This window comes from Dipodomys spectabilis, unplaced genomic scaffold, assembly GCF_019054845.1.
Source record: "Dipodomys spectabilis isolate Male_0828 unplaced genomic scaffold, ASM1905484v1 ptg000189l, whole genome shotgun sequence".
In the NCBI taxonomy this organism is placed as follows: domain Eukaryota; kingdom Metazoa; phylum Chordata; class Mammalia; order Rodentia; family Heteromyidae; genus Dipodomys; species Dipodomys spectabilis.
In genome coordinates, this window is record NW_024870866.1 from 1619499 (window position 1) to 1632815 (window position 13317).

The window sequence follows — 13317 nt, forward strand, 5'->3', positions numbered from 1 at the left end:
GTTCAAAGCCAGTCTGGTAAGGAAAGTCCGTGAGACTCTTATCTCCAACAAACCACTAGAAAACTGGAAGTGAAGCTGTGGCTCAAGCAGTAGAGCACTCACTTTGAGCTGAAGAGCATAGAGATAGCACCCAGGCCCAGAGTTCAAGCCCTATGACAGACCCCCCCCCAATAAAATAAATTTGCACTTATTTGGATTGTGGAAATATTTTGTATGGACACGAAGGATGGACTTGCATTTTTGAAATTTGAGAAACTTAACCCGACCATTAGGACTTACGAGAACAATTTGTACAGCCTTCTACAATTTCATAGAGGTAGTGATGCATACTTATCCTTTGGGCAATTTCGAATGCAGTTTCTTCTAAGTTGTTCTTCAGGCCTGGTTTTATATAATGGTTGAACAGAAGGAGATCCAGCATATCTTTGCTATCTCAATTCTCAGCAGCAAGATGTAAGGGGGTCAAGAGGCCTTTAGTTTGGGCATTGGTATCTGTATCATGATGAAGTAAGAAAGATGCCATTCTGTTATTATTCTGTATATATGCACTGTGCAGGGGTGTCCAGCCCTCTACAGTTATTGCATTTGCCACTTGAGCCACCAACTCACGGACAATGTCTAAGTGTCCACTGTAGGCTTCCTGATAAAGAGGGGTATACTCATCGTCATCCCTAGTATTCACATGAGTAATCTTTTTGGAAAGTAGTCTCTGCAATTGATACCATTCCTCACTTTTTCATCATGTTCCGTGTCTTCATCAGAATTGCCTATCCAGAGACTGAGTGCAAGTGGGAATGTGGTGTCCATGTATTTCCCTAATAGTTCACGTTGGTTGAACTGTTCAGAAAAATCCAGTGAATTTATTTATGATTTATTTTTCCTTTTTCCATTTTTACTATTCTAAATTATTCTAACTGGGGAGTATGGAATTGATAGAGAGCAGAGGAAAGACCTCCATTTTCAAAGGTACAGACTGATAATATGGAGCAGTGGTGTCTTCATGTGCAACTTATTCTAGGAATGAGAAAAGATGAAATAATGCCTTCTGTATAAATGCTTTGGAAAATGGAAGAGCAGAAAGTGAAATGATGCAACCAAAAATATAAAAGCAACATAAATTAGGATATTTATGGAGCAATCATATTATCTATGAGAACCATGAAAGAGAGAGAGGAAAAGAGAGACAGATGTGCAATGACCTAGCTAGCCACAAAATGCATGCCTCTGATTAGAGGCAAGAGCAAAGATGGAAATAGAATTTATGTATTTACTTGAAATTAGTAATTGCATTTTTAGTAGCCTACATAAAGAGACATAGCTTTGACCAAATTGCAGACAAGAATCAAAATCCTTGATAATTCTAGTAACAGATCTGACTGAAATCAATTGAATCACACTTTTTCTGTATAATGAAGGAATAGGTCCAGGCTAGGAAAGCAGCTAGAGAAGGCAGGCCAATTGTATCTGTGACAAAACTTTGTGGAAAATGGTATTGAGGATTACTTACTGTTGATCCACTTGCACTGGAAGCATGATTCTCAACTATTGCTTGCAGATCCTCAACTATTGCTTTGATAATTATATTCTTCAAGAAGAAAAAGTGGGATTTAATTGTTAGCAAAGTACTACTAATACATTTTGACTTCTCATTAAGCACCTTCAATCATCAAAAACACATTAAGACAATAGACAAGCCTACTTTTTTTAGATGAAAACAAGTGTCTTTGAAAAACAAGGAATTTAAGTTGTCATGCAAAGGACTTCGATTTTACTACTGCATTATACATTTTTTCTAATGTTGGGTACCAATAAATAATGAATCTATTAGAAAGCTCTTAAACCTCATATGTCAAATCGTGGGTTCTCTTATACTATATTATGGTATTTTTTATGTATGTTCTTAAGAAGAAATTTAAATTACTAACTTGAATTTCTGACAGGACAATATCATCACTGTAAATCTTGCTTCTATACTCTCAGTTTTAAATTACTATTTAAGTATGTGCATTAGATAGGTATAGAGAAAAAAGTAGAAGCCACACTGGTGGCTCCTGTCATTAATCCTCGCTAATCAGAAAGATGAAGTCTGAGGATTGCAGTTTAAAACCAGAACAAACCAAAAAAAAAAAGTCCATTAGATTCTGATTTGAAAGAAACCAACATAAGTTAGAAATGGAGCTGTTGTACAAGCAGTAAATTGCCTTGAGAAAACTCAAACAAAAAAATAACAAATTCTGGGACAGAGCCAGGCCCTGAGTTCAAACCCTAGTATTAGCACCAGGCCACTGAATTAATTAGGTAATTAATTACTTAAAAATACATTAAGTGGTCACATGTGGAGGGGCAGGATATAACACCCGTAGTGACTGGATTGTGTATTATTTTGTAGCAAGGCAAATTATCATTTGTACTAATCACTAAGATTTTATTTGAACTTTTTTGTACAATAAACCATGAATTTTGCATGCATGTGTATGTGTGTACATGTGTGCACATATATGTATGTGTATATGTGTGCATGTGCTGTTGCAATGTTGCTTGCCAATGTGGACAGGGTGAGGCTAAAAAGAGCTAACTGTGTTGCAATGTTTTTATTATCATTGTTCTGTCATGTCATTTCAGTTGAACCACCCTTCTCTACATTTTATTTGTCAAATAATAACATCATCAAAATCAAAGCATTTACAACATTAAGTTAGATAAAAGAGATCATTTTCAGCTCTTATTATATGTTAGGTGAGAAGATACAGACAAAATTAGGTAGTAAATTATTGCTGTAAGATGACTGTCAGTACAAAAGGTGTATTTGACCTGTTAAATTGGTTATACTTTTAAGATATGCTCATTGAGTGAGTTTGGCCGACTTGACCGAACAGGTCTTATTCTCTGCTTATTCCTGGATAAAGTCTTTCCGGATTTCTTTTTTTTCTGGGGGTCCGTTCATGGGGCTTAAACGCTAGGCCTGGCTCTGTCTCTCAGCTCTTCAGCTCAAGGCTAGCGCTCTGCCCCTTGAGCCACAGCACCACTTCCGGCTTTATTCTTTTTTTTCTTATGTGGTGCAGAGGAATCGAACCCAAGGCCTCATGCATGCAAGGCAATCACTCTACCACTGAGCCACCTTCCCAGCCCTCTTTCTGGATTTCTGTTGGAAATAACTTTCTTTGAAAGATCATATCTATTCTCACTAAGAGATAATCAGCTCCATATTTATTACAGTTGAATATCCCATCAGATTGACTGAAAATCGGTACTGTGGATATGCTTATTAGATATTCATTTCAAAAGTGAACGAACAAACAAAAAACATGTGTCTTCTCCATATTGTGGATGTATTTGAATTCGTTTTGTACATGCAAAAATATCTTCAGTAATGGCTCTTTTGTGAGAGTAACTACAGCAATTTTAATAAATAAGGCTTTCTAATATATTTTTCAATAAAAATACCATCCCAAAGCGAATCTTGCAATTTCTGAAAAGCCTTTGACTATTTTAGTATTATTTCAGTTCATTGACTATAGAGCTAAAGATATTTCTGAAATAAATATTGTTAAGAGCTGAAAATGTAAGTGGGTATATAGGCATTTTATGCAACATTTTATGAAAATCCAGTTTTTATGAAACTAAATGAAATAGAAAAAAAGAATGTTCCTGAATTTGGTAAGCTAATTAATTATTAGTATAACTTTGTTTTCTATTAACACAGTCCTTTTAATGTAGCTGTTGCAATTAAATTATTTCCTTTGTTTCTCTGTACTTCAGTTGTTTTTAGAATCTTTGTAGTTATAGATTAGGATTAATCTTGTGTTTTGTGTCCTACTCCCCAGAAAATGAGTTATTTTCAAGTATTAATAGTTTATAATTGAATCTTCAGTATCATCAGAAATTTTTTAAAATGCAGTAGTTTGATGACTTTTTAAAACAATTGTATTCACAAGTTGGAGAGTCTTTAATTCATGCTTAGGTCTTGGTGTCTATGATTTTTACCCTCTCGTTCCTAACATAAATTATAGGTCAGGCTGCATTTTTGCATTTATGAAAGGTAAAATATTTATCTGGGGTCAAAGGTGATTTTTATATCAGTCTTGCTTTAATAGTATTTTAAAATAGTACATTTCTCTCAAAATTTTGGGTATAAAACGTAATCAAAATACTTGTAATGGTAAACAACTTAGGTAAGTTACAATGTGGAAATGATTGGTCCATAAGACCTTCAGTCTGTTTACATTAAGAATTGGACAGGTCATTCTTTCAGTAAGACTGTGTTAAACAGAAATGTGGTCCCCAGACAGTGCAGTGTTGAGTCATGGGATAGAATATGATTTCTCCTATTTTGAGTTAGAAATCAAGAATATTACACTTTAGCAGTTCCTTTCACCAGGGAGGTATGAATTGATTATGGACTTGGAGTTTTCATATTACAGTTACCTATTTTCTAAAAAAGATAAACTGAAGTATTATTAGAGTGTACACAATAATTCTGGGAAATTTTCCTAGAGTTAGTAGACTAAGTGCTGGTATTTTAGTCATAAAATAGAATGATACATGGGAGATGGGCTAACACTTACCATGTGTGCAATGTTGTACTAGTAACTCCACTTTAAATTATGACTTTTAAATTGTCAATGCTAGTATGTTTTTCCAAAATTATATATGATAAAATGTGATCCACCTTCTATGAAGGTTAGCAATTTTTATTATTATTTTATTGTTACTTTATTGTTATTTAGAATTTTTCCACTGTCTTTCCACTTCCATACACTTGTGTTCGTTATTGACAAAGATTTTACTTTGCTTCTTTTCTCTTTTCATTCTTTTTCCCTTAGAGTTTACCTATTCTTTCTCTTATTTCTTTGGAAATTAATTATTATATTTCTATTACTATTTCTTTCCATTGTAACAGGTTTATACAATGCTTTATTTTCTATTTTATTTTTCCCATGTTCTCTGACTCCCAGTCCAAACTATTAGGTGGATTAAAAAGTAACTTGATTCAGGACACTTTGATTATTTTCCTCATTCTCTTCTCTGAAGTTTTTCTGTTCTTTGATCCACAATACCAATGATATACAACTCCTATGTGGTCCATCATTCTATCACCTCTCACTCTGCTCTGTTGTACAGCTCAAGTCATTATCATTCAATTTTATGCTATAGAGTTTTTTAAATCTTAACTCATTCCTAAATTAATTTTATTTGCTTCAAGCATTTTCTAAAGACATTTTTCTATATATAATATCTGGGTTCTTGTGTTTTCACAAGGTGCAAAATATGAGTGACTATCAAACATCTAGATATCTCAGTAGAATATTGATACATCGGCACAATAGACTCATATGTAAATTCAAGGAACAATCCTGTAAAATGATGTAGCTTGAGCCCTCATACTATTTTTGAATCTTATTACCATGTTTAGTAATGAAGACAACATAGGTTTACTATAATATCAGATAAAAGAATGTAACAGATTTGTCAAAAATAAATTCTTATGTGTCTAGGGAAGTTGAGTATTTCTTTATATGTCTATTGGCCATCCTTCTTTCTTCTTCAGGGAAGTTTCTCTTTAAGTCTTTAGCCCACTTTTTTATTGGGATTAGAGTTGTTTCTTTGAGAATTTTTCTTGTGGGATTTGGATTCAAATGTTTTTTTTTTCTTTCTTGCGATTGTTCTTAACATATTTTAAAGATGATTTCTTTGTTGTTTGTATGTCCCTCTCCCACGGTATAATACCTGTTTTCACTGTATTTGATGTTGGTACAATTTGTGGAGGGGAAGTGAAAAAACAAATCGCTTAAGTAGGGACACAGGTGGACAAGATGATATGTCGAAAAAAGAACTTTACAACTTTGGCCTGCTGAGGGGCAGCAGGGTTGGGGGTGGGAAGATGTGAAGGGATGCGAAGGGGAAACAAAGGAGGAAGCAACAATGCTTGATAAGAAATGTACTCATTACCTTGACCATTAATTATAAACCTTCTGTATGGTATTTTCACATTAAAACAAATACTCAGTTTTATGGTCAATAGATTTTGAAAAGGATCCCATGACTTTATGAAACAAAAATAGAATCTTATGGTTATATTGGCACTATTACCTCCCTCGATTTAAAGAATGATCTTAGACTACTATCTCAATCCTTATACAAAAATTTAAAATAAAAAATGATTATCAAACTAAATGTGAGATGTAAAAACCTATAAAAGATTAATGTAAAAATTCATGACATTGGATCAGTAGAATCAGTAAAGATTTCTAAAAAATGACATGGAAAGCATTAGTGGTAAAGAAAAGCAAGAATAAACCGTATAATGTCAACTGATAGCCTTTCATAATTCAAAGGACATTATAACAGGAGTGAAAACATATCCAACAGATAGAGGGCACATATTTGTTAATGCTACCATGTTAACGTTACAATGATTATGTATTTTTATATCTTCTAATGATATATAAATTTTTCCCCGAATGGGATATTTCTTTACAGAACATATGTAAATTGATAGTCAATAGGAAGAGCATATGAAATAAGCTCTTCTTTAGTATCTAAGAATAAATAAAAAGAAAACTCACTAGTATGACCAAAATATAAAAAATGACTCAAAATATAGTACTGCATTTGTGGAGAAACTGATATACTCCACATAGCAAATCGATTTGTATAACAATGCAATCATTTTAGCAAGCAAGTTTTTAAAAGGTCGAAGAGAATTGCATAGGATCGATCCATTACACTTCTATGAATGTATATAAAGAGAAGTAAAAACTTTTTTGGACAGGGAATGTAGGTCATTGACAGTGCACTTGAGTAGTATGTTTCAGACCCTGGATATAATTCCACAAACAAATTTTGAAAAGGCATACTATAAAGGATGTATGCTGGACAAATTCCTGTAAGTGAATTTTATATCTATTTTAATGTCTGTTCTAAAATTTACAGCATTTCTAGTTGAAGAAATGCAAGTTTCTGAAAATTAGGCTTGGAAAACCTATGGTTGTACAATTCACTTCCAAAGCACTAAAATGTAAACAATAAAAGGAGATAATATATTGCAAGTGAATTACATGTCAGCAAAAAAAAAAAAAAATTGTTAAAAATACTTCACACAAAATGCAGAATACCTAAAAAGATGCTTTTGGTGTTGGCTAAAAACTTTGTAAACTACAGTTTTTAAAACAAAGATGTGATTTCTGTTTATTTTGAGGGTTTTTTCTTTTTCTTTTGACTTTATACATGTATGTGAAGGAGGAGGCTGCAATGCTTGATAAGAAATGTATTCATTATCTTGCCTATGTAATTGTAACCCCTCTGTACAGTATGTTCACAATAAAAAAAATAAAAAATATAAAAAAATGTATGTGATAACTGTAATACCTAGGAATTTGCATCACTTCTAAGTAATTGATAACCTTTTCTGGAAGAAACTTTTAGCAAATGACAGAAGACACAAATCTATGCATCTGTATTTTATGAAAGACATATATTACTTTCTCAATCCAATTGCTTTTCTCTACTTTGTTAGGGAAAAAATATTCTCAAGATAAGAGCCAATAGCAGTGAAAAGAAACAAAATACAAAATCATCTTGATTTATTTGTGAAAATAACAAATGAAATAAAACAATTCCACTTAAGAGAATCCAATATAAGTATATATAAAGATATGCCTGGATGGCAACATCCATTGAATTTTTGAAATTTTAATTTCTATGAACATATGAAAACTAGAACAAGAAAATAAATTTATTTTTTAGAGCAAACCAGACTTAGAATAAATTTCTTAATTGTTTTGAATTACAAAAGAATTGATATCTTTCCTTTGGAAACATTTAAAAATGTTTATCACTTATTATAATTCAAATACCAAGCAAGAGTACTTTTATATAATCATTACAAATATCATTTTATTACTATCATAATATAGAATAAAAGACCCGCCCCAATATACTACCTAACCTTATTCTTAATTCCTAATCATTACCTAACTATCTTAAATAAACTAAGTTGTCACATCTTTAACATAGACGTAAACATTCTGTACTTTTACTTAACATTTTTCCAGGGGCATGTATTCATTTTTCTAAGAAATGTTCACAACAGTTAAAAGATGCTTTTGTGAAATTAATGTGATACATTTTGTTGTTGTTGTTGTTGTTTGCTAGGCCTGGGCATTGTCCCTAAGCCTTTTTATGCTCAAAGACAGGACTCTACAATTTGAAGCACAGAGTTAATTCTTATTTTTAGTGGTTAATTGAAGATAATCTAACAAGTACTTTTCTGTCACTGGCACTTGGTTTGACGTATTTTTTAATTTTAATTGTTTTAAGATTTTTGTTTCACTATAATGTTCATCATTCTACACATAAATTTAGATATATGTATAAATTTCTGATGACAAATAATCTTTAAAAATGTGTCTTTCTACACATAACATATATATATATAAATGTTATGTGTAATATATATATATATATATATATATATATATATATATACATATTTCTGAAGACAGACTCCTTCTAAAATGTTATGCTACTATTTTTTACCTTTTTCATTTCAGAGATACAAATCCTATTTTTCTAAAGGTTTCCTAGAATAAAATATTATTTCAAAAGAAAGTAGAGTTTATTACTTTTAAGGGAATTTTAGATATACACATGATATTTTAGTAACATTACAGTATAATACTTGAAAAAGTTCTGTCCAAACTCTTAATTATTTGTGTAGTGAGGGGGAGAGAGGAAGTTAATTCATACTGGTAAAGAATTTTCAATACTTCCAAAAACTATTCCATAATTTGTTATAAGCACATAGTCGAGCTACCTGATATGGTTTAATTTTTTCTTTGTTTCTTTATTTGTTCTAATTTTTAATATGGACGCAAACACAGTGATAACATTAAAATTATTAATCAAAAGACAAATAATAGCAAAATCATAGACACATATCAGACTTTCAATAATTAGCACTTATGAAACTAATAATTTTGATGAAGAGGATGATGACCACAGTGTAGCATGATAACAAAAATGTTGTGATTGAAAAGGCAAAAATTTTAGACATCTTTGAATCTAGATTTCCCACATAGAATACATAGTTATAAACAGAGTTGGATTACATGCATTAATAATAATAGGAAAGTTTCAATATCAAGAATATAGGGTTTTATTGAATGACATTGCCCCATTTGTTAGGAAATGGAAATACTTGGAAAAAATTATATTAAGTGATGTAAGCCAGGCTTTTACAACTCATTGTTACAATGAGTTGTTACAATGTCATACTGTATACTTGTTTCAGCATTTTGTAATTTCCCTTCCCCTACTCACATTAGAAAAATGTATATGCATGATGCAGGTCGCCGACAACAAATATAGTGAAAACAGGAGCTATACCATGCAGGAAGAAAATAGAAGAGAAACCAAAAAATCACACACTACATGTTACATACCTTCAAAAAATATCAAGAAAGAAAAAACAAATTGTGTCCCTGTCTTGGGGTCCATTTCACTTAACATCATCTTATAAGGCCATATGTACATGGATGATGTTTTAAAAGCCATTTAAGTTCCAAATGTTCTCATTACGAATTTGTCTCTGAAACACATGTTACCTCATGTCGAAAGATGTACTTGTGCTATTTCAATGAATCCACAAAATGTTCATTTTACCTGGAGAAGCACCATAGATTGTTAATGTAAGTAAATGTGAGGAACTGTCACTGGAAGTGGAAACTGATTCCAAGAGAGGAATTGAACATAGAGAAATGACAAAGTTCAAGTTAATTTGTGCTGTCCTTTTAATGGTATAAGAAAAGAATCCAAGACTTGAAGGAAACTCTGTCCCTGACTTGTTCAAGTGTGTTCTTTACTCACAAAACTTGTCTGTAAACTTCTAGTTGAGAGTATTACAAAAGGAAACAATATGCCATTTGAAAGCCAGCATAGAACAAAAGGAAATAATTTTGTTTTAAATGTGTTCTACTAGAAAGAAACAAAGACATGGAGGTTTTAAAGTGTTTTATGCATTGATAAATCACTCCTGAGATGATTCTCCTGTTGCAGGAGACAGTGATCCATTCCTTTAGTCTGGTCCTGAGTTCTCCATAGCAATAAGGATTCCAAAAAGCAGGATCCAGTGAGTAAGATCAGCAAAAGGAGCCTTTTTTCAAACCTGTGCTTTAAGGATGGTCCCAAAGAAATATGTGGATTTTTTCATTTGCTTTTTGTTTGTGTAGTTTGTGCTGGTTCTGGGGCTTGCACCCAGAGGGTGGACCTTGTCCCTGTACAGGTGTCTTTCCTGGCCACCTGTCCCCTAAGCTAGTACTCACTGCTTGACCCAAAACTCCACATCTGGCTTTTTAATTGTTTAATTAAAGATAAGATTTTGACAGCCTCTCCTGTCTGAGTTGGCTTTGAACTGAAAGAGAAAGAATGACAATTGACATCAACTGTAAGGACTTCTCTTTTGAAACAAGAAATATTAGATGAAGTTTATTATAAAGCTAATCTTCGACAAATTTTAAAAGAGGAGAATATGTCCAACAAAGAAGCAACAACTTCAATAACTCAGCAAAAGTAGGTGCACTGAATCATTTTTCTGCTTGGGAAGATTACTATTGTCGTTGTCGTTTCTTTTGGGGAAACTTAAAGTCATATTTGCATTATTTTGTTGGTCCTGGGGCTTGAACTCTGATCCTGGGTAGTGTCCCTCAGCTCTTCAGATCAAGTTGAGCCCGCTGCCACTTTAGGTACAGCACCACTTCTGGGTTTCTGGTGGTTAATGTAAGATAAGGATCTCAGGAACTTTCCTGACAAGGCTGGCTTTGAATCACAATCCTCTGGTCTCAACTTCCTGAGTAGCTAGGATTACAGGTGTGAGCCACCAGCATCTGGCTTATATTTGCATTTATGTGCACTTAATGACACTATGTAGACAAAGAATGGACATTTGAATGAAATGATGACATTACAACTTTTCAGAAAAATTGAGGTAGCAATAAATATGTCCCCTTTTCCATGTTGTTACATTAATGACGCATGAGTTATGGACTCTTACATTAGCATCCACCCTCTGGTGTCTGCGTATGTAGACTTAGTATCAGAAATTGTTCATAGAGAAATAGAGAAAGACTGAGATTTTTAGAAAGCAAAGGAGATCAAGTATGAAAGAACAGCATAGAAGGATAGACAACTTATCACAGAGACTAAGAACTAACCTAAGTAACTAGAATGCTAAAGGCAATGAGGAATAAGCCTAGTTGATAACTAGTTCTTCAATAACCAAAAATGGTTCTCTCCAACAGTTTCTAGTATAACTTAGTTATTATTATCATTTATTCCTTCCATCTAGATTTATTCGTTCTCTTCTTTAAAAACTATTAATTAGCCTCTGCCTTTTTGATGCCATGATTTATCAAAAAGATTTCCAAATCTCACTTAGCCTACACTTCTGATTGTGATTAGCAGTGACCACTCAAAAGCCTGGAATCTTTGAATTTCCAGGATTAATCTTCACCTGATATCTAAGCACATTCTTGGCATTAAATGCCGTGATCTGTTAATACAACTTTTTTTTTTTAACACACTATTCTAATACAGGTAAAGTAAATGAATTAAGAACTATTGTTAGGTATCAGTTGGAATAAGCAATTATATATTCCAAGTATGGGGTCTTTATTTTGTATTTACTAGCTAAATGACTTTTTTGCCAGTCCTGGGGCTTGAACTCAGGGCCAAGAAACTGTTCCTGAGCTTTTTTTTTCTAAAGGCTAGAACACTACCACTTGAGGCACAGCTCCACTTCCAGTGTTTCTTTGCCTATTTATGTGGTACTGAGGAATTAAACCTAGGATGTCATGCATGCTAAGCAATAACTGTTCCATTAAGCCACATTCCCAGAGCCCTAAATGACTGTCTTTCTTAAGTTGATATGTTTTTTACTGTGAAAATAACGTACAGAGGTGTTACAATTTACATGAGCAAGGTAATGAGTACATTTATCATAAATTATTGTTGTCTCTTCCTTCCCCTTACCATCCCTGCACACCGATCCCCTCATCCCCGGCAAAAGTTTTGAAGTTCATTTTTCAACATTATGTCTTGTACATCTCATTGTTGTAATGGGACATTCTTAAGATGCCATTATTTTTCATTCTGTTACTATGTATTGTAATTTAGGCCAGGTGGTAGAAAAGGAAGTGGAATACAATACTAAGTCTAGTAAAGCTGACATTACAAACACATCACTAAGGAAGTACAGTGTTAATACCTGCCGGACTCATAGGGCTGATACATGTGACATTATTATGTAAAACACTCTTAACCGTCATCTCCGACATCCATAACATTCTGCTTCCATTTCCAAGGTCAAGAGCCAAATATCTTAGCCTTTTTATTGATAGAGTGTTTTGCCTAGGAAGGAAGAAGGAGGATATGGAAGGTGATGTTGGAAAAATATATATATTGGCTCCCTGCCCACATTTTTTGCATTTTAAAAAAGTGCTACTGATGAACTCCTACTTACATCTAATTGCTTATACTGTCTGTACAAGATTAAGATAAATGAAGACATCTGTTCTGGTGGATAACCACATTTATTAAAAAAAATCCATTTCTGGAAAAAATGATACTAGATAAGTAAGTATAAATTATTGTCTATATAATAGTTTCTTTCCCCGTGCAGAACGAAAGGTAATATTGAAATGATTACTCCAGCTTTCTTTGAGATTTTTTTTATTGTGAGAATACCATACAGAGGAGTTACAATTACATGGGCAAGATAGCGAGTACATTTCTTATCAAGCTGTCTCAGTATCAAAATGTTCTCTAATTCCTGTAATATCCAAGCATAAAAGTCATGATTTGAAGATCTCAGTAGTTTTAGAAACAAAGATACATAATAGCTTCCATCCTGCAGAGACATATGATAGTAAGTATGATTGTATTATAGCAATCTTTTTCCTATTTATCTCAAATGTTGCATATCTTGGCATATTAGTCTATGTCCTGCATCAGCTTCCTGTAGGTGAGATTTACCTCTACTCTGCAATGTTAAGATGGGTCATGTGACTTACTTCAGCTTACAAAATTGAACCAGAAGTTGTGAAAGGCTATTTCTGGGGGAAGATTTCCATCTCATTGTCTCTGTCTAACAGCTGACATGTTATTCCTTAGCTATAAAAATAGAATATTTCCAGAGGGAATCTTCTTTCAACTTATATACTAGAAGATTACAGCATGTGAAAGTGAAGCAAACTTCAAATACAGCCTCATATATGTAATACAGACAGAATTAAGCTAATATTAGAATATGATATTAAGATG